Source organism: Megalopta genalis, chromosome 5, assembly GCF_051020955.1.
Source record: "Megalopta genalis isolate 19385.01 chromosome 5, iyMegGena1_principal, whole genome shotgun sequence".
NCBI classification, from domain to species: domain Eukaryota; kingdom Metazoa; phylum Arthropoda; class Insecta; order Hymenoptera; family Halictidae; genus Megalopta; species Megalopta genalis.
The window spans coordinates 30,380,637-30,405,073 of NC_135017.1; the positions used below are offsets into that span (position 1 = coordinate 30,380,637).

At 32.4% G+C, this 24,437-nt stretch overlaps 1 long non-coding RNA gene across 12 annotated transcripts; it reads left to right on the forward strand.

The window, feature by feature from the left end:
• Nucleotides 1-16,139: 16,139 nt before the first annotated feature.
• Nucleotides 16,140-23,006, forward strand: LOC117223257 (uncharacterized). Of its 12 annotated transcripts, XR_004490885.2 has the most exons (7): nt 16,151-16,306; nt 16,479-17,267; nt 17,667-17,733; nt 18,217-18,410; nt 21,572-21,911; nt 21,996-22,090; nt 22,753-23,006. It is a non-coding gene; the product is annotated as an uncharacterized LOC117223257 (long non-coding RNA). The 12 variants fall into 12 exon arrangements; XR_013033526.1 differs by having other exon boundaries at nt 16,140-16,306; nt 16,479-17,091; nt 17,173-18,410; XR_013033518.1 differs by having other exon boundaries at nt 16,144-16,306; nt 16,479-16,831; nt 16,907-18,410.
• The last annotated feature ends 1,431 nt before the right edge of the window (nt 23,007-24,437 follow it).

Below are 24,437 nucleotides of genomic sequence, written 5' to 3' on the forward strand. Positions count from 1 at the left end.
TTATAATGAATTATATACGAATAGCGATCATGAAATATCGATTATTTTGTTTCAATAAGTAACTGAATCACAGAAAACATGCGACAGACTTTACTGCTATTTATTGAAAATTGAATAATCTCTACAAACAACAAACTTTTCAAAAATAATCTTACGTAAAGTAAATTTTTGCTAGTAAAAATATTTGTTTCTGTTTCCCATTCCACGAAAGGAATAAACGGAATTATACGGAATTACTCTAAATTTCCTTCTAATTTTATTGCATTAATAGACTGCATTAGTAACAAAAATGAGTGTCCGTAATGTGACACATTATGTGAATAGATCAAATACATTTCATAATGTTAATGCAACTGAGTTACTCATATTTTCTACAACAAATGTAAAAAGTTTCTACAGAGTGTTCCAAAATTATTTTACAAGCGGGAGATGAGGGGTTTCTGAGGTCATTTGAAATAATTTTTTCCTTAGCGAAAATGCAATCCGCAGCTTTGTTTACAAGTTATTAGTGAAAAACAGTGACCAATGGGAAGCAAGCTCGACTGGCGCGAAGTGGCCGAGCCAATGAGCGCACGAAGCCCAGTTCTACTGATTGGCTCGTCCACCTAGCGCCAGGCGAGCTCGCCTCTCATTGGTCAATGTTTTTCATTAATAACTCGTAAACAAAGCCGCGGATTGCATTTTTGCTAAGGAAAAATTTACTTCAAATAACCTCAGGAATCCCTCTTTCTCGCTTGTACAATAATTTTGGGACACCCTGTATATCGCATAAATATCCGCAGTCTTATTATAAGAAACAAACGAAAGAGTGCTATGAATATTCCACACAAATGTTATAGCTCCTTGATTTTTGTCTTTTCTTTATTAATCTTTAATTTATTATTACTCTAACATATTGTAAAATTATGGACATATTCCTTCTCTCTCTTTTACCTACACCTGACTTTAAATAAAAAAAGCCGGCTTTTCATTCTCCATAACAAATATACTCGACGGTAAACGAAAAACTGCTCGACGTGAACATCGAAAGGGTGCAGAGTTAACGCAACGTTAATTACTGGACTATGGATCTTTAACCAAATTCTCATTTTTTACGTCATTTTACAACAATTTAAATTGAAAAAATAGTTTCCTCCGTCAATTATTATTGCACTATCTGCAGATCCTATAAATACACAAACATCCGGTGTTTATTCATTAAAAACCCGAACACGTCGATATAATATAAATGTCCAGAGTCCCTTAGCTCTTAACTATAGGGGACAAAAATATTTTTTGCGGTTCTGTTTTTAGTAAATTGTAACATTTGTTAAGAAAATGAAGTCGCAATTGCGTTAAAAATTTTTTCAAATCACTCTCTCAATTTCATTCCATTTTCAAACATAATTGTATTTCGTTAGGTCAGAAATATTGTTAAACGTTTTTGATCAACAGACAATGTCTTGGATTTGTTATTTTAAAAAACATGTGCAAAATCTTTTTTTATTTACCATTGATTTACATTGAATTCAGATACACCGATTTTGAGAAAATTTCTGTAAGAGAGGTAGTTTTCGAACAAATATTTGATACATATCTTTTTTTTTTGATTGACCACCATTCATGGTAAGAAAGTGAGAACAACCCTTAAACTTAGAGATAAAAGGTACAATGAAAAGATCTTTTGTCCCTGGATTTGTCCCTCGTCAGATTTTACATACACTGTGTTTATTTCAAAAGTAATCCAGAGCATTGTCTTTTAGTCAAAAACGTTGAACAGTATTTCTAAAATAATAATTCCGATTGCTTCCGGTTCCAATTCCAATTCCAATCTCTTTATTTAAAGTGCTAGGACGCATATATCCTGTTTACGCTGTCATCCGTCTGTTTCTCTTGGTTACAAAATTATCTTATCTATTAAAAATACAAAATAAAATATTTCTTCTTATTTTTTAAAATAACAAGTATGCACTCTTTCGTTTATAGTCTTGTAAATTTCTACCAAAAAATATATTCCTTTTATTAGCGGTGTCTCATAAATGTATCACAACAGTTTGTTTAATTTCAAAGTCAGTTTTATGACCGTATTTTTTTTATCTATCTTCATCTACTGGGTGTAGAAACATACTCTTGTCCCCTCCGATTGCTTCCTTGCACGCATCATTTCCTCACAGCGTCGCACAGTGGTGCGATCTTAAATAATATACAATTATCTAAAAAAAAAAGTTGCAACGACTTTGTTTTTTTTTGTTGAATAAGAAAATCTTTTAGTAACATTTAGTATTGTAATTTTTTAGAAATTGTGGACTGATTAATTTTTATTCGAAACACTTTTTATTAAGAATTATTAGGTGTCGGGTAACACATTCTAACATAATAGATACGAAATGTACGATATGTAGGAAAATATTTGCAAAAATTAGACATAAATAGCACATTGTTCATAAGATATTTGCAAGTATTTAGTCTGGAAGCTTTTCGGATGTGCTTTAATCCATTCTTAATATCCATACATTGAAGAGATACATTGATCCATACATGCCATACATCCATATTTCTTCTGTGTCTGTGTAATTGTTTAAATGGAATGTGTGTTCTGAATTGAACGAAAGACATCCATTCTTTTAAGAACCCAAAGAATGTGACATCTGTAACACGAAAATCATTGTCAAACACATTCTAGTCGACTGCCCAAAATACCATAACAAAAGAAGGCAAAACGAACTACCCAACAACCTCAAAGAAGTACTCAACAAAACTGAAATCATAAAACCCTTTATGAAATTTTTAACCGACATTAATCTTATTCAATCAATCTAGATTATAACAATAAACATAATGTAACCATATTTATATATGTATATTATATGTATTCTATGTATATTCAATATAGTCGTTAATAACCCAAAGAGATGGATGCGACTTTAACCCTTTGCACTCGAGTGGTGACTCTGAGGCACCGCTAGAATTTGTTACATCACGTTTTAAAATAATTTTTATATCAACAAAATTTAGATTTAACAAATTGTTAAGAGTGTAATTGTTGTGTGACTCCCAAGAGTCAATTTCATATGCATAAAATGCATTTTGCCATATAAAATAAAAACACTATAAGTTAGAAGAATGATTTTATATTTACAGTTAAAATAGCTTCGAGTGCAAAAGGTTAAATAGAAAAAAAACGAGGATTTTTAATTTTTTCTTCTGATTCCAAGTAATAGTAAAATTTAAAAAAGCTTTTTAGTCAACGTTTAGTAGATTAGTCCCTCTATCACCTAAACAAAAATTCAAGACATGTAGTTCAGTTTTGAGAAAGTTATTGCATTTTGAATGGTGTACGAACACTTGTGGAACACCGTAGTATGTAGGTCCTTAATGGATATATGTAATCTCAAGATAATAAAACTACATATGCGATAAGTAATTAAACCATTTCACAATAAAAATAACAACTGTTTAGTACCTTCAATTGAACAATCTATTCATATTTATATTTATTGCCGTGTACTTTGAATAACTCGATGTTAGAAACACTGCGATATAACAGGCAAATGCTCAAGGGGCAAAGGCAAGTAGATCCTTGTCCATGCTAACGTGTTTCCTGGGTGTTGAGGGTTACTTTTTTATTTTTTTTTCCATTATTTACGCGTGGATAAAGATTCCAGATTATTACGATATAATAATATATAAAAAATATATAATACAGGGTTCCCCGGAAAGAATCATCCGATTTCAAAAATTTATATTTTAAAAAATTACACACAGAAAATTATAATTCAAACACGAATATAACGGGAAAATGTGCGAGTTTTACTTTTTATTATTTTTTTCTCATGTACCAAACCGTTGGATTGGTCGCAGTTCATCCGATAATATGGTTCTACACAGTTGGCCTCCGAGATCACCCGACCTAACCCCATGCGACTTCTTCCTTTGGGGATTTGTGAAGGATCTTGTCTTTGTACCACCTTTACCTACAAGTGTAAATGAACCGAAAAAACGCATTTGTGATGCTGTACAAACAATTACCAGAGATACATTACACCGTGTTTGGCAAGAACTTTCATATCGCAATGATATCATACGTGTAACGAAAGGAAGTCATATTGAACACTTGTAAACAAAAACTCACACATTTTCCCGTTATATTCGTGTTTGAATTATAATTTCCTGTGTGTAATTTTTTAAAATATAAATTTTTGAAATCGGATGATTCTTTCCGGGGAACTCTGTATAATATATATATACAATATAATATATTATATATATATATATATATATATATATATATATATATATATATACAATATAAGATAAAAAATCAATATATATTTTTTATTATTTTTTATTATCAATATATATTATATTATTTTTTATTAATAAAAAATATATATTGATTTTTTATCTTATATTGTATATATATATATATAATATATTATATTGTATATATATATTATACAGAGTTCCCCGGAAAGAATCATCCGATTTCAAAAATTTATATTTGAAAAAATTACACACAGGAAATTATAATTCAATCACGAATATAACGGGAAAATGTGTGAGTTTTTGTTTACAAGTGTTCAATATGACTTCCTTTCGTTACACGTATGATATCATTGCGATATATATATATATAATAAAAAATATATATTGATTTTTTATCTTTTTTATTATATATATTATATTTATATTTATATTATATTTTTTATCTTTTTCCATTGCTCGCATCGCTGCGCGTCGCAAGGGGAGACAAGAAAAGATAGAAAGTCGAGAAACAAGGACCACCCTAGTCATCGTTAGCGAGAGCAGGATCTGATAAGTCAGCTGACTAAAGCACATTGCGACTTAAGAGCAGGTATTTTCCAGTTTACATGCACGCCGCTGCGCATAATTTGATTTGTATACGTGACGGACGATATCGTCGACGTTCTCCAAAGCGTTTCTGTCATGCTGATGGATCATTTTACCTGCACTGGAATCAAAAGAGCAACAACGACGTTCGTGCGTTCACTATTCATGATTTCCTGCTGCCTCGGATTCACACACATACGACACGCAGGCACATGCGATTCACTCCATTAAATGACCAATGTGTGGATACACGTGGACGCATGTGCGTGTTGGGGCGACAGTGTTCGTACCGCACACACCAGGAAACCTGTCAGCAATTTCAGGACTCGCACCGGTGTACTATCGGGGAATACACAGGACAACAAGGTTTTTCGGATCGCTATGGTTACCGTTCAAACACAACATATGTCTCACGTATCGTGCACGTATTTATATACCGGGTGTCCAAGACCACACGATCGCCTCCATTCAAACAAGGGGTAATACTGCAATTGAAAAGAAGAATTATCATTGACGCAGGTCGGGGGCTAAAATTTGTGGCACGAACGAGGCGAGAAAAGTAGCGCGGCACACACACACACAAAATGAAACGAAAATCAAGCACACGATCTGCTAGTGTACATTTAAATGATGACTGGCGTTACGGATTCTACTGCCGCTTATTAAAATGACTAACTAGGTTGTTATGTAATTACTTCGGTTAATTTCAGGTTGCGTCGATTACATTTTTCCTGATATGTATGACTAACGGATTTGTTGAAATTGGATCAAGTCCTGTTAACAACTTTGAAATAAAATGTTGTACGTTACTTGAACATGCTAAGCCTTGACTTACTAAACTAACTTCACTAAATCCAGAGTTGAAACGATTAAATAGTATGCATTGAAATATTTTATACATATATTCACTCTATACATATATTTTCCAAAATTTTCAAAAATCTCTTGTACAATTCCTATTAATTCAAAACAGTGATTTATAAAGTATTCTAACCTTTGGCTGATTCAATGCTCCTATTTCTATAACCTTTTAGAAATTGTGGACTTCCTTTACAAATAATGTTTTGTCAATAAAAGAACGAAATCGTTGATTTACTGTTATCATCATGATTAATTTGTTTCGTAACGAAAATACAAGACAAAATATCAATCATCATTTCTGTCGAATAAAAATAATTATTTACAGTTTGGAACTTCAAAATTGAAGTCGTTCCTTCATTTCTGTCGAATGAAAAATATCGTTTACAGCTTGCAACCTGAAAATTGATGTCAGACCTTCATTCTTGTCGAATAAGAATAATTATTTCTAATTATAATATCTAAAATATATTATCATTCCTTCATTTTCGCCGAATTAGAGGTACATTGTTTCTGCTGTTCAAAGGCTGATCTCATTTCGTAATTTTTGTTAAAAATAAAATTAATCGCCTGATCGTTCTTTCAACACGACTTATAATCCAGCATTCGTTCGTTGTTAATAAAATTAATCGCCTGATTGTTCTTTCAACACGACTTATAATTCAGCATTCGTTCGTTGTTAATAAAATTAATCGCCTGATTGTTCTTTCAACTCGATTTATAATTCAGCATTCGTTTGTTGTTAATAAAATGAATCGCCTGATCGTTCTTTCAACACGATTTATAATTCAGCATTCGTTCGTTGTTAATAAAATGAATCGCCTGATCGTTCTTTCAACACGACTTATAATTCAGCATTCGTTCGTTGTTAATAAAATTAATCGCCTGATTGTTCTTTCAACTCGATTTATAATTCAGCATTCGTTCGTTGTTAATAAAATTAATCGCCTGATCGTTCTTTCAACACGATTTATAATTCAGCATTCGTTCGTTGTTAATAAAATTAATCGCCTGATCGTTCTTTCAACACGATTTATAATTCAGCATTCGTTTGTTAGATCGTTCACAAAACGTGTGGAAATCGTTGTCCAAACAGCTATTTTACGAACGTGAAATATCAAACAGAGTAATGAATACATGTTTGCGCATGCCGATGAAATCAGAATGGACGTAACATTGATGAGACATAAGTATAGACAAACGCGCAGCCATTCTTTATCTATAACGAGGAGCAAGAACACTGGCAACGGCCTCGAGAACTGGCAGCGAATGTTTATGGGTTTATACAATTATGATCGGGAGCATTATTTGTCGAATTAAAATCTCTTAAAATCGCTGTAGCAATCCGAATGAAAGTGTTATTTCATTCAAAGTGTTATTTTCTCAAAATGTAGGAATTATACACGTATAATACATTATACGATAAGGAAAGAAAGAGCAAAATTGTAATTAATTGTGCCGTAAGAAAAGTTTAAGAAAAAAGCTCGCCTAGATATTCGTGAACTAATACTAACCGATAGTCTATACGAAATTATTCGCTGATTACTTGCCAGCTTATTTTATGTTACGTTGATGTTATGCAGTATGTTCGTAACAGAGGATGGACGGCCGAGATAAGGAACAGCGCGCTGATGAATATAATTTTGTATCGCAATTTTTCCCCGATCTTTATCGTTCCCAATTGTCTGTTTCAATCGAATAATATGCTCATATTTTCTTCCAGAGTAACCATTACGACTTCCGTTCAAACTCACCTTTCGGTAACATGTGTGTGCAGTATTCGTACTAGCCTAAAGGTATGCTGCATGTGATGTGCAATCGATTGCGACAGAACAATTATTACGTCAATTTTATCAATCTCTGTATAAGACTCGTTATCTCTACGTTCAAAACCAGATAATCATACAGTTAACAGGTTATTGTCCAATGCATTTTATTTATTTTATATTTTATTATTTCTTTTGTCTCATTCAAAATCAAAAGCTATCGATATAATTATTCGAGATTGTTATTATTTCAAATGGATTGGTATTATTCTTATTTTCAAATAACACCGCGTTGAAAGCAACAGTACGAAATAAATTATTTCGAACAGTTATTTATTATTTTCATTTGAAATCGAAGTTGCTCAGCTCTGATGCGATATCCGCGTCTGCTTTTAACAGTCGCTCGATACAATCCGATCCAATAGTTGCACAGTAACACAGACAAGGTACGAGAATAGACCTGGCATCCAACGTACAATTTTCATGGCCCAACATTCTGGGACGCTAACGCTTCATTATCATTGCCGTGTCATCCGCAACGTTATCAACAAACTATACAAATAATAGGGCCGTAGCATTTGCGTAATATAAAATCGCTCAAAACAATAATTATAGTAGTATACATATACGGTGTACTGTTACTAATTATATAATATATATACTAATATATAGTATACAATAGTAGTATACAATAGTATCTAATATGTACTAATATAGTATATACTACTATATATATATTGGGTTGGCAACTAAGTAATTGCCGATTTCAGTTATAGATGTCTCTCACTCCCATTTTTATGATATCCGTAAATGTTATATTATAAAATTATTATTATTATTATTATTATGTTATTTTTTATTATCCGTGAATGTTAGCAACTGGACAAATTGAATGCAGCGGTCGAGGAAAAGCGACCAGAATTGGTCAATCGTAAAGGTGTCATTTTCCGCCAGGACAATGCTAGACCGCACACGTCTTTGTCCACTCGGCAAAAATTGGTGGATATTGGTTGGGAATTGATGTTACACTCACCATATAGCCCTGATCTCGCGCCATCGGATTACCACTTATTTCGATCCCTGGACAACTCCCTTCGTGGTAAAACTTTCAATGACGATGACGCTGTAAAATCTCACTTAACTCAGTTTTTGGCCGAAAAGGATCAGACTTTCTACGAGCGTGGAATTTTCAAGTTGTCAGAGAGATGGCAAAAGGTCATCGAACAAAATGGAAAGTACATTACAGATTAAACTTCATTCCAAGTAAAACAAAATTTTTTATTTCATTGAACAAATCGGCAATTACTTAGTTGCCAACCCAATATATTATATACTAATTGTTTCAACGGTTGATTCTACGCATGAACGGAATAAAAACTATTTCTGTAAATATATGCGGTACACGATCTCGTTTTGAAATTATCTTTCATTCGAAGTTCAAAATTACCTCCTTGTATTTAAACGCAAATCTGCGACCATTTCATCAATTACAGGCTCACCCTCTTGACTTATCGAAGTACAATAAATTTTTTGTTCGGAACGATAGACTGAACCGACAAGTGTATTCAAAATTATATGATTCCGTTTGAAAAAAGAAACAAAATTGACCCTCATTGGTTCTGTACGCGTCCACTTATAGAAAAATGAATTATGTCATCCTGTAGCCCCCTCGAAACCATGTAATTTGTGTGGGAAACGTTTTTTACGCAGTGTGTAATTAACGAGTTATTTTCATTTATAGATTAAAATCGGACATACTAAATAATAATATTCATCGTAGAACAATTGTATAAAGATAAATATATTTCAAAGATACTATAATAGAGTGTGCAATTATGAATAACTTCTAAATTTATAGAAGTCTGCATTCCAGTTGTCAATGAATGTTTGTAAATTAGATTTTGCTACAGTTTTTCAATTAACGTTTATGGATTAGATTTTGCTAGCAAATTTCATTGTGTAACAGTACTTTGTGACTTTTTTTCTACATTACAAAACACTATCTGAAATTAGAAATTGTATTAGAAATTCAAGTGGAAATTACTACAGTAATTTCTGTCCCCAATTCGCGCTCAAATTGTGCACAAAAATGGACAATTTGGCAAGAAGTGATACGATTATTCGAGCCTTGCGGCTCGTTTCTATAGTTATCAATTGCAATAACTATAAAAACTAGCCGCAAGGCTCGAATAATCGCACCCCTTCTTCCCAAATTGTCCATTTTTGTTTCCAAGCTGAGCGTCAATTACTGAGAATTTACTGCACTGTTTGCATTTTACGGGAACCTCGTTTAGTTTTCACGCTGTATAAAATATTATATAAACAGAAGTGGATACAAGAAACATGAATCAAATACACGTATTTACATCAAATTACGATATAATCATTTACCTGTACGATAGAACTATAGTTCAATACAGGAAAAATCTAACAATTAGTAATTACTTACACCTTATGTTGTACGAACAAAATATTGCATCAACGACGCGTGAAAACAAAATTGATATGCATCACACAGAAGCGTATCGAGTGATAGATTTTTCAGGATGTGGGGGTGATATTAGGACACGTTCCGAAAAAGTAACGATTTTTGGAAGTACCATTTCGTAATAACAATGCTCACCATTATTCTCTCCTGATTGCTATTACCCCACTCTCCCCTACTCGTAGCATTCTTCAGGCTAAAGCATTGTGCAGAAGATTTAAGGATTGATAATGCTAGAGCGATGTCATACATGGTAGGGAAGGTAGAGGGGGAGACTCTGATTTTAGAATACGATTATACATGAATTATTGTATTTACAACGACAATTTTTGTACGAACCTCTTACCTACTTGTCTGAGATTATTCAGTTGCAGCGGTTTTGTTGTCCATCGAGGAATATCGAAGTTATTAATCAAATATGGAAAGCGGTTAAAACCGACCTCGATCCCGGGTCGGTTGTAACACAGCATAGCATTCTTTGAGTGCCCAGTCATTACAGCCACAACATTGGACCCATTTTTCATTAAATTTGCCTTTGCTATAAGTTTCCTAGCCATCTTCATATATTTTTATATCCATGGTACCTTTATTAGTATTTCTAATTTCTATACCAGTCTAATTATGTAAAGTTTAATTATAATATTAAATTATAGCAATTTCAAATTTATTAGTTAATCTAATAAATATAGATACTTATTTCAATTATAAGATGAAGAAAATCAGGCGTAGAAATCTCTTACAATCGGCCCCAACTGTCGGTATTACAATTGTCCCCGACCGCACTTTGAAACTTCAATTATGAATTGTTATTTACAACATGCTTATTATTGCAAAGTAACGGTCGATATTTCTTCAGGACATATGAAATTAGAGATTTAAAACAAGGAAGAAGAATATATTTGCTAAAAAAGCACTTATATCATAATTTTAAAGCAAGAAGGAAAGTTAGCTTTTTGGTAGCGAAAAGTTATTTTCTTCCTTATGCAGACGTATATTTCGTATTTATTCAAGCATGATAGATGAGTGTGTTCCAAATGTCATTTTACATTATATATCTCTCTCTCTCTCTGAACCGTATAATAATATCTATCATATATTTTCAGATATTTAACGCGTTACAACGGCCCCCGTGTTACTGTCATCGGCCTCCCCTACGTTTTAAAAGACTTTCGAAATTGGCTAAGGAAATTTGAAAATAACGTTAGTTTCGGGAGACTTGGATTGTTGCTTTTTACTTTAGCTGAAAGGGAAATTTGTTTTCGGGTATAATTAACTTTACATTTACCGTATAATACTTAAGTAAGTTCTTTTATTCTTTTCTTCTTGAATGACGTTTATTTTTGAATAATAAAATTTCATATGTCTTATGCGATAAATATAATGTTTTATTCTTTTATTTCGTTTATTTTTTAACAAAAAATGTAACATGTCTTATTCGATAAATATAAAATTAGTTATGCCCGAAATTATTATTAATTATCCCCAATTAGTTATCCCCAAATCAAGGGTCCAGTTGCTCACGGCACGGTAACCGGCTCCACTATCCTGGATAGGTTAAATACGTATTAGAAAATAATGAAATAATCGTAGATAGGTTCACGGTGTACAGTACGAGAAACATAGTTACGTTATATTTGCTGCAAAAAGAAACGTGGTGAACATAGACCTACATATGCATATACAGGGTGTCCCAAAAATGTCTCGCAATCAAAAGTAAGAGATTCCTGAGGTTATTTGAAGCAACTTTTTCCTTAGCGAAAATGCAATCTGCGGCTTCGTTTACGAGTTATTAACGAAAAACAGTGACCAATCAGAGGCGAGATCATTTGGTGCGAGACGGCCGAGCCAATGAGCGGAACTGGGCTCTGTGCACTCGTTGGCTGGGCCGCCGCGCGCCAGCCGAGCTCGCCCCTTATTGATCAGTGTTTTTCGTTAATAACTCGTAAACGAAGCCTCGGAGAAAATTTTCGTAAAGGAAAATGTTGCTTCAAATGACCTCAGAAACCTCCCATTTCCGGATTGCGAGACATTTTCGGGACACCCTGTAGATATAAATACTATAATCTAAAAGTTCAAAAACATTCGCAAATTTTTATGATCTAAAATTATGGGAGATCAATAAGTCGTTTGCACATTTTATTCTAAGAAGTAAAGTTATAAAATAAATTAGGCGTACCATAAAGTCTTTAACATCTACCATTGATCTCGGGGAAGACGCGCGGGATACAATTGAATAATTAACCCCTTGCGCTATAACAACGAGTCAGACTCGTGATGAAGATTTTATCCGCAATCCACTAAATACGAATGTTATTCATTTCTTCTAAATGGAAACTCTTTCTTTCTAAATGGAAATTCTTCTGTTATCAAAGTATAGGAATGAAATTAAATATAGGCATAAGAAACAAGAATTGTCTCGTTCTATTAAGGTAATTGTTAAGAACGGAGAAATGCTAATCAACGTAGCTGTGAAAGAAATCATAGTGCGAATTTACCTGCAAGTGAGGTTCCTCTTCGAAAGAGAAAATTTTGGGTTTTTACAAAAGTTCGTTTATTTAAAAAACTGAGGGTGATGGAGCAATTCGGTTTTCGGATTCTTGTTCAGGGAGTGAAGCTCTACAAGAATTTCATAGTGGCTATAGGAACCCAGAAAAAAAGTTTGATTTTGTCAGACAGTGTATCCGGCGATTGAGGCAGTGTAGGAAGTTGTTTTGGTACATTGTACAATAACCATTCCCTTGTTTTCCTTGCCGTGTGCTTCGGCGTTGGAATCGAAACGATTCGTTTATGCCCATTTTTGTTGCACTCGTTAACAAATTATTTCCCAACACATCGATATAGACGCTTGCATTCATTGTACCGTCAATAAAAGCCAAATTACCTACTTCATGGTATGTGACATACAGCCCCATATCATGACATGACCACTACCATGTTTTACTGTAGGAATAATATTCTTTTGATTTAATTCGGTGTTCGGTTTCCTCCACACAAATCTTTTTCCATCAGAGCCGGAAAGATTAAACTTGCTCTCCTCTGAAAAAATAACCGTCTTCCAAAATTCCATTGTCTTACTTGCATATATTTTTGCATACCCGAGCCGTTTCTCTCTATTCTTTTCATTAACGAACGGTTTTTTTCTCGCTGCTCTACCATAAATTTCCGCAGAATGTAAAACATTTCGAACTGTTTGGGCATTGACTTCTTTTTCCGAATATGTTGCGATGTCAACAGCTAAGCTTTTGGCACTTACAAAAGGATTTTTTATTGCTTCTTTGATGATACCTCTTCGTTCTCTAGTAGTAAGTACTTTCGGACGACTTTTTTGTCTCACTGTACGTGCAAAATTGGCCCGCCATACCCGTCTTTAACATTAAAATCGACTTTCTTTTCAGTTGTCAGAAATTTAACCATCTTTAAGTTACTAGAAATAGCAGCCGCGTGCAAAATTATCGCGCCACTCACGGTTTTAGTATTAAAATCGGATTTTTTCATTTATCAGAAATTTAACCATCTTTAAGTTACCAGGAACAGCAGCCACGTGCGAAATTGGACTGCCAGCATTATCTTCGGCATCAACATTGGCACCTTTATCTATCAGATATTTAACAATTTCTAAATTATCAGAATTCGTAACTGCGTGCAAAACTGTGCTGCCAAAATTGTCTTTAGCATTAAAATCAGCTTTCTTTCATTTAACAGAAATTTAATCATCTTTAAGTTACCAGGAACAGCAGCTACGTGCAAAATTGTTTCGCCATTCACATCTTTAGCATTCAAATTGGCCTTTTTTTCATTTATCAAAAATTTTGCCATGTCCAAGTTACCAGTGTTAGCAGCCGTGTGCAAAATTATCTTGACAAACGTGTCTTTAGAATCAACAATGCTACTTGAATTATCTGAATTATTTAATACAAAACGGGCAATTCCTGTATTATATTCCTTGGCTGCCACAAATAAAACTTCTTTATCATAACACTCTGCTTGCAAATGTATATTTGCTATGTTCTCTTTTAGGAGTTTGTTGTTTAGAAATATATAACTTGATATATATTGTTTATGAATATATAACTTGATAATCTTGATAGCAGCAAAATAGTCTTTAAATATTGAATGTATAAACTTAATATTGCTATCATCAGATCAAATAATCTCAGCTGATAGCACTATATCTCTAAATTTTACTAAAGATTGTTTGGGTGCTGATTTAAGAATAGAAGATTTAGTTAGAGCTTTATGATAATCATCAAATATTACTTTGTCTCTTGCTCCTGTATTAGTTATTCTTCAACTTTTGCTTTATTAAAATAAATATTATACTTTCCATGAACAAAATTTTTATACGCTTCCCATATGTCATTGCCTAGATAACTAAAGTGTGGTATTTGACCATTAACATCTTGCGTTCATTCCTTAAAATATCTCCTAGAGCCTTCTAACATTAAATAGAACTGTAATGGTGTTCCAATGAGCTTAGATGCATCGTCTTTAAATATTTCGTGCATTTTACTTAAAAATACCTCGGTGTATCCTTGCATTCTCGTATTTTCTATTATTTCATCACTATTGCTAAAAATACTTTGAAACTCCTCGTGACTTAAAATGATACTTAGATAATTCTTTAAGTATTTTTTTTAATGTATTACCGTATTCTCTAAAATCTTCTGATAATGGAGACGAGTAGTAATCTAAAATTTAGCTTTAGTTTTACCTTTTAAATGTTCCAGTAATGAGATAACTTTATCTCTATCCGATTGATCTAAAAGTTCATCAAATCCATCGAGTGCTATTAATAAAGGCTTCTCAAAATCCTGCTTTATTAGCGCCATATGGAAATGGCGGGTTCCTCAGATCATTTGAAGCAACTTCTTCCTTTACAAAAATTTTCTCCGAGGCACCGTTAACGAGTTATTAACGAAAAACAGTGATCAATAAGAATCGAGTACGGCTGACGCGAGGCGGCCCAGCCAACCAGCGCACGAAGCCAAATTCCGCTCATTGGATCGGTCGCCTCGCGCCAGCCGAGCTCGCCTCTCATTGGTCACTGTTTTTCGTTAATAACCCGTTAACGGTGCCTCGGAGAAAATTTTTGTAAAGAAAAAAGTTGCTTCAAATGACCTTAGGAACCCGTCACTTTCGGATTCCGAGACATTTTTGGGACACCCTGTATATATGCGACTGAATACACTATGCAAAGTATAAAGAAATGCGTTATGAACTGTCCGCGTTTGATTCTGCGACGTATATGCGTAGTGAATACCTGCATTACAAAGTACAGTAATTTCTGCCGAAAATGCCAAATTTCGAGTTGTATATTTTCCTGTGCTAGTCCTACGTCTATGTAATTTATTACTACGTCAATGATAAGTATCAACAAAATCGGTTAAGCATATAATACAAAATGGTCCGTTGGATGTGAGTCAGATAAGAAAAACCGCGGAGCTACAAGATACGTGATGTAGCCTCCGAATTGCCTTCGAATCGTGGCAAGAAATTAGAAATAAAAAAATTAAATCATCGTTTTTATTCTAGCATCACTATGTATTGATATTAATGTACACCAGCATGCTGGCCGCTGTTTTTTTTTGCCAACTGTCCCGAGTTTTTATAAATACGATCCGCAAGGCTTGAAGAATCGCGGCTTAATATTCTCAGATCTACCGTTAGTGCTCTATGAACTGACTAATGCACTGTCTAACGAACTTCCTCGAGAACTTTCGAGGCTACGTATTATGTATTTCGTGATAGCAACTGGTGGCTACCAAATTCTCTAGAGAAGTGCGCTGGGGGAATGGCTCGGTGGCGCCATCGACTCTACACATAATAAAATTTATTCCATAGTAATATATCGTGATGCAGTCTGCACTACCTACACGCAGCGACAAGGATTCAGTTACTAGACGACCAATAATGTAAACTCAACAACGGTGTATATTCCAAAAAGGTTTATTCTGGAATGGGGCGAGCGCTACAAGGCTCTAGGTGGATTCACCTCGCCAAAATAACCCTAATAATAATATACACGTATGCATAGCACTTCAGGCGGAACGCAGTACCACCGTAGAACACGTCGTAAGCGTAGATCTTACACATATGTTGGGTCGATGGCGCTAGCGAGTCATTCCCCCAAGCGCGCACCACTAGGGACTTTCGTTTGGCACCAGTTGCCACCGCAGATTATACAAAGAGCAGTTACGAATGCTCCTCAGGCATTTCAAGACAGTCTGTGGCAACAAGAGGAAGTATAAACGAATAGGAGTTAGCTAACACACTTTGTACATTTTCCATCATTAAACCTTGAGTGTGTTAAGTTTCATTCTCAGAGTTTTTACGCTTTCCTCATCGTCCACCAATCACGTAATGCAGGGTAAGCTGCAATAATCTATCTGAAGAAGTCAGAGAAGTATTAGTACCGTGGCACTCCACCGAGTTTATCAAATCTATTAACCTTCGACCCCCCCCCCCCCCCTACAATCGAACTTATCCAACCTTTAATATTATGAAAAGTAGCTGAAATCATTAATATTTCAATATTTCAGTGTTTGAAATAGCAACACGAAACGGGAAAGCCTACCCAATCTGACCTAACTCACACTAACCTCGATTCTCGTATCATCTATCGGCAGATTTCATCCTATCACAGTTCAGTATATAGGCAGAAATGGAAATATTGCCAGCCTATGAACCTAGTAACCTAATTATTCCGGAAAAGACAACAACAGAGATAAGAAATAAAAGAAAGTGCCTGTTGGAACTCGCTATAAACCACCACGGTTGTGCCTCCGCGCATGATTCAAGCCATGGTATCTCTGTTAAGTAACAAACAAAAATATCTATATCTCAAAAGCGGATGATCTTTCAACCTGTATTTACTAAAGTTTTTTTACTAATTGTCAGTACAGTATGTCCTTATATACCATATAAATATTGAATGCTTTTCTTAAACACCATATATACATACGCATAGAAACAATCAATACGAATTCAAATGTTCCGCTATATTAGGAGTGGGAACTATTTAGTTAGGTATCAAACTCACAAGAGGGTACTGAAAACTACATTCGCAAAAAGCGACTTCCACTCTATTTGATGGAGTCAGATGAAGCAAGATGGAGTCGGATGAACGTTGACAAATGTTGACGAATACCGCAGGTACGGATAGTTTACAAGTTTACAGTTTACAGGTTTACAGTATAAACTTTATGCGAATGCTCGCCGCGCTGCTATCTTTAGCCATTGCTGAAATAGTCCACGTGCCTTTGACCACTTTTCCTGTTTGGATTTTTGTACAGTCCAATTCATCGATTTGAATTACAATCGCAAGCAATGTAAGTAACCGTACTTGACGTCACGCAACTAAAAAATCAAGTGCATATACGAACGTAGCAAGGGCGCACATTACGATACGCTAGAAAGTAACTTGCAACATTTTTTTTTTTATTACACCCATCTCTTACAAAACCTAGAAAGATTTTGCTATTTTTACCGATATTTTCTATTATACAATTTACCGAATTAATTTTGTGATGATAATATTTAGATAATAATTTGTATTAAAAATTATTAAAAGATATCCTTTAATCCCTTTGGTAAAAATAGTGTTAAATCATCGTGTACTGTTTAAAACGTTTGAAAATGTTTTTTACGTTTGAGAATGCTACTAGCGCATCGTCTATCTGTATAGACAATAGGGGTATCTGATCTTAATCTACAAATTAAATTAACAGGTTAATTACACACGACACATGTGTGTACAAAATGTTTCCCGCAAGATGACGTAATTCATTTTTCTGTGTAAGAAGATTTCTATATAGGACAATAATTTTAAATACACTAATCGATTCAGTTTGCTAATCTGAGCAAAAAGATATTAGACCATACAAGACAAAAAATTATTAGTTTACGAGCTATTTAAGTGCGAACAATGCAACTTAACGCTTCAAAAGTTTTGCCAATTCGCAAGAGGTACGTATATATGTTGATACTAACTTGCAATATTTTCACACAAATATCTCGTAAACTAATAATTTTTTGTCATGTGTGATCTAATATTGTACTTACTCGCCTTCTGACTGTTCATTGTTTTTCGTTAATAACTCGTTAATAAAGCCGCAAAAGACGTTTCCGTTAAAGAAAAGGTGTCTAACCTTGACATAACCTCAGGAATTACCTATTTCGCTTGATTCGAACATTTTTGATATACCCTCTAAACGTTATTTGATGCTTTGAAATGCATACAGTGCACATTTCAGAAATTGCATTTTGACCAACTTTTAGGGAAATGTATCCTAGTACGATGTCTTCTTTTGGATTTGCAAGGTGGCCTACACGTTTGTTGGTAAGCGCCCGTGCCACAGAAATCTGCAGGAGTGATTCCGAAATGCAGCTGCTCAACGAAGTTCCGCAGATGTCGAAAGAATTGCAACGGCGGTCAGAGAATCACTGAGCGACAGAGTTTTTCGCGCTCTTAGGTAAAAATATATTAAATGTAATGGCAAGTCGTAGCTTGTCGCTATAGTAAGAATATGTTTTTTCGAAATTCTCTGCTCAATATATATGGTGTCCTTGTTTTTTTTCTGCAAAAATTTTTCAGCATGTTCTGCAAATAAAAATAAGAAAAAAATATTATATGAACATTGCTTTTTAAGTGCTCTATTAAAAGGTTATAGCGAGAATACAAAATGATAACGGACTGATATTTCGTGGATATATTTATCGTTTATAGTTTACACTGTATGATTTTATAATAATGCTGCGAGAAAGCCGTTCGTTATCATTTTGGATTTCTATCGTAACTTCTTACCAAAACATTTAAAAGTCTATATTCTTATAACATTTTTTCGTATTTTTACTTGCAGAATATGCTGCTAAATACATTCAATCATGAAATTTATATTGCTGCTGACATTGTCACGTTTTGCCAATACAAAACAATTTACAACAACTACTTAAAAATGTCCTTTTTACTGTAAAATATACAGGGTAAATAAAATAACTTGATCACTTTGAATATTTTACATGTTTTACATAATATGAAAAAATATCAAAGTAAAATATTTTCTTGCTGGAAGGGGCAAATATTATAATGAATAGAAAATTTGTCTAATGGTTATATTTTTCGTAATTTTAAGATCATTGATGTCTAAATTTGTTGTATTCAAGATCACATAAAGGTCACAGTATGAGAGATATTGACCCCAGATATTATATCACAATGATAAAAAAGTATACTTACCTTTAAAAAAACATTAACAGAATTAAAATCGTGCAAGTTCATAAACTTGAGAAAAATTTGTTGTTCATCAAATTTCTCCCTTCAAACCAAACAATGTTTCTCTTTGATATTTTTTATACTATCTTATAAATAAGTAAAATATTTATTGTGATGAAGTTATTTTACTCACGGTGTACAAAATATTATACATGTATATATATATATATTAATGAATTTTTATTAATTATTTAATTAATTTAATTAATAATAATAAATTTAATTTAATTTATTTATTTACTATTAATTGTTCCTAACCAAAGAACCAACACTAATTTGATTATTATTGTTATCATTGTCATTATATGTAAGTAACCAGAAAATGGCAATGTTCTATTATGGTAACAACATAATAAAATTGTAATTTGTCTTTTATATGTACTAAAAAATTTCTCTGTGTTGAATGCGTGTTGAAGTGACTAGACAACCAAATTGTTGAACAATAAAATTTATTTTCTTAATTGGTTCATAGGAATTGAAATAAAATGCAGATATTTTTTTACAAGAGTGTTATTATTATTACAAAGTAGCAATAAACTTTTTTTCAGGCCTGTAAGTACATACATGTTAATCAAAAACAACGGAGTACATCATTCAATATTGTCTTTTTTATTAATGTAGTATCTCTCCGTAGATTCTTTTTATTTTCCTCAGTAGTTCATTCTCTTCATTCTGCAAAACTAGTTCTGAACTAAGTTTATTAATTCTGTCTTGTGAAGAATGTGTATCTTTTTTAATAGTGTCATTGTTGGAGAAGCTGAATATGATCTGTGGATTTCATTTAATGTTGTCTCTTTTCTACAAAATTAATCAAAATAGATGTAATTTTATAAATTTAATAATAAGTTTCATATATAAATATGTATACAGTTAATGAAAGTAAGTTGATGTGTATAAGATGTGCTACATTTTCAAATACAAAGAAAAGAAATCATGTTAAATGATGACATTTTCTTTTTTTTCATCACAACATATGCAAGCAACAGATCACTGCATATTAAACATGACGTCACGTTATCGGAACACCGGTGACGTCACATTGTAGCTTCGAACTTTGAAATTCGAAGTAACAATTAATTTCGAATTAACTCACAAGGCACATCGGCAACTCGAAAATATAAAAAAATCTGTAACTTTGTAGAAATGTAGTCCAAGTCATTCTAAAAATAAAACAATTTTCAAGATATCCTACAAAAAGGTCCTTGGGGTAAAAACAACCCAAAAATATTACGAATTTCTTTATTATCGTCAATATTTCTAAAATAGTGTAAGATATGAAAAAATGGTTAAATACAAAGTTTTATGCTATTTTATGCTCTACAATCTGAATTGAAAATTGAAAAAGAAAATTAATAAAATTGTCGAAAAGTTGTGTCCTCATTTTTGATGAATTTAATGAATTTTTTAAAGTGTTACTAATGAATTTATAAACTTTACAGTGCTTACATTTTGTTTACGAACAATAGTTCGCGATATTTTAAGTTTGATTTATTTGTATTTACTTATTTATTTATACATATACAACAGTTGACATATAAAATCTATCATACTTATCGAACTCGATTTCTATGAAATTTTTAGCAGTAACTTACACTTTGTTGTTATCCTTAGTTGATTGGTAATGCTACTGTTATTATAACGTTAATAATAAATAAAATTAGATTTATTTAACAAATGCATATACATATGCAGGTACATCTCTACACTACAATGTTGTCTCTGATGCCGAGTCATAACCGTATCAATCTGAATAATACGAACCTCCTGGGGATAACATTCTAAACGTTTTATTATTGATTTCTAATAGCAATAAAATTATTGTTGTATTTAAAAATTTTGTTGTAGAAACAGTACGAATCAACTGATAATGCTTTTCTGATCAAAAGATATCTAAACACAGCATAAATCGGATAAAGTGAACCAACAATAAGTGAATACTAAAATGTTTCACTTTACGACGTCGTAATTGTTTACGATTTTCTTAATATTTTCACACCAACAAATAATAGAATTACATTTTCCATATTAAAACAAGATATTTATTCCATAAATCTTATTATAAGACATTATGTTGATATAATGAAAGTTGTTGATATTATTTATAAACTGAAAACATTTAAAACCATACTTTTGTTCTATAGATGTTTTGGAAAAATATATTTAAATAATCAGGTAGCCTATGTATATATGTATATGTATAAAGGCTGATTTTGTATAACGGTTCAATTTTCGTAAATAAATTCGATATTCTGTAAACAGCATGTACGGTACACATAGTTTTGATAATTTTTTCATAAATTATTTTTGGTTTAAACTTATTTAAAAATAAGACTTACTTAATCATATACTTTCTGTTTCCAGTGAAGTAATATACAATAGACTATAAACACAAAGGATACAAGAAGTGAAGTATAGTTATGGTGAAGAGAATCACAATGCATGCTACGGTTGAGATAAATACGTATATATGTATATTGATCTTCGCACATCTTTCGTTGGTGTGGAATTCGAACGCAGAGCCGTCCCTAGAGATTACGGAGCCCTGAGTAAGCTGTGCCCTTACAAAAATACATATATGTACCTAGCACTAAAAATATCTAACAATATGTGCAAGACCTGTGGCAAAAGCGCGAGTTGGGGCAAGTGCCAAGTTTGCCTGGTGCTATGGACAGTTCTCTTCAATTAGGTATTTGATATGCAGGTATCTCTTCAGTTTTTAGTTAAAATTATAAAAATCTTTCTATATTTAATTATATGTATTTATTAATAAGAATATCATTTTCAGCACAACATGATAATTTCGATTGTCTAAAGGCATTGGTGAATAAAGGTGTTTCAGTGCATGAAGAAAATTCTGCTGCCAATATTCTGCTTAGTGTGGTAATGCAAAGTCACATCAATGTTGATCAGATTTTATTATAATTTTATGCGAACGCTAATTTAAGAGGTGCATGTAAATATATTGCGTTACATAAAGCATTTATAGCAAATCTGCCTGTTTGTAAATTTCTGATAATTTAAACAATATTAATGATTAATGATCGACTTAGTGTACAATAACTAACAAAAGAAAAATGTCTTGATATACATTCGTTTCCATTAAAATATAAGAATACAAAAAATAATATGTAAACAACCACAAATTGTAAATTTCATTAAGGGTTGTCGAAATTATTGAAATATAATTGATGACAATACAGCTTTGGATTAGCTAGATATTTTACCGTAGCGCTGAAGATTCTGATTGATAAATGCTGATATATAAACACAAGTGTACTTTTAGAAACCAGACTTTAGAAGAAAGCAGTTTTAATGTTGAATAATGAAAAATATGTCTGTTAGAAAAGTGGAAGTATCTAAGAAGAACGGTTAAACAAAAATTAGTTGAATAAAAAGATGATTTAAAAATAAAATTGGGGACATTTGCTATAATTTAATAATAAAAGGCATTATTTGTCTTATAATTTTGTCGCGACTGAAAATAGATATTTCCACTTATATATAATTAATAATACAAATTATTTTCGTTATGTTTAAATTAGATGAAAGGTTCACTAATTAAAAGGAAGATTCAACGGGAGAGGAAAGGAAACAGAAACGTACAAACTCAACGGAAATTTAACGAAAAAATATTGAAAATTGTAAAGGCATTCGATCCGACCCCGTATTCATCTCTCTCGATAGTGTTACGGCTCAGAGGGACCCCTTGATCTCAACAACTGGGACTCAAATGGATATATTTATAATAATCTTCGTTCATTATGAAGAATATAATAAACTAACCATTTTATTTTAATTTTAGTTTAACATTTTATTATCGACCATCAATAAACTTTCAATTTTTCTGGAAATTATGCCGCAGGAAATGTATGCAGGTAGGCTCGAAACTAAAAGTTAATCAGGATAAAAATATATTAAATTCAAGTTGAATTAGCCACATTCAGACGTAATATAAAAAGTTGGTAAAAATTATTGATAAAATTTTAATAGCTAAAATAAAATATAAATAATCGGCGATGAATGCATACATAAGGAGCAAATTAAACCTCGACCTATCATTTTATACTATTGTATCAATAATTTATCGAAAATAAAAAGAAATCAACTATCAATTTTGAATTCGGATAATCGAAGTTCTACTGTACTATAAATATGTATATGTACAACATCTAGGTACGCATTTTTAAAATTGGAGACCACAATATTATAATTGAAATATATAGTAAAACTCATTGAAATTATTAAAAATTTTGTTTCGTTAACAATTACCATCATTAATAAAGAAATTTTATTTCAATCCCATATATTATTAGTCGATAACGAAAATATAGTTTTCATTACACTCCTTTATAATTTACTTGTCACTTGCAATGAAAGAATATTTTGACAGCGCATTGTCACGTTTTGCCAATACAAAACAATTTACAACAACTACTTAAAAATGTCCTGTTTATTGCAAAATATACAGGAAGAACAAAATATAGATGTCTTAATCGATTGAAAACAATATTTTTTGTAATTATAAAATACCATTTCTTTTACTGGACTTCTACAAACAACTGAAATAAATTTCCATCACGGATAGCTGTTATAAATAATCGAAACAGAGATCCTCTCGCAGACAATTCTTATGAGCAACTGAAATAAATATTTTTCATTAACAATTATTATAAGCGACCGAAATGGATTCTCCTCATCGGTAAATGGTAATCGGTAACAAACGAGTTTTCAGTTACGTATAATCATCATTTGAAACCAGAACGTTTAGAAGTTCAAATATTTTCGTCACGTAATTTCCTTTAACACTTATCCCTACTTTTTGTGATTATTATCTTCAACTTAAACAAAAACAGGTTTTGCTATCTTAAGCGATAACAAAAATTAAATTTCATATGAAAAGCACTGTGAATTTAAACAAAATCGCTTATGGATAAAAGTTACAAAAGCTACAGAATATAGTAAACAATTTTGACAATTTCTACAATTTATAAAATTGTAGCATGGAATTGTAACTGCGCATTACCGACACAATAATATTAAATTTGTAATATTTTCAACAATTATGATTAGTCAATTTCTCAGGAATGTGTACACACGCGAATTAAACAAAATATGGCTGAAAGTATGGCACAGATGAAGAGAACATGGAAAATATAGAATAAAAATGTTTTCATCATAGCTTAGTTTTCGAGAGAGAGAAAATCAAATTTTGATAAATTCATCGAAT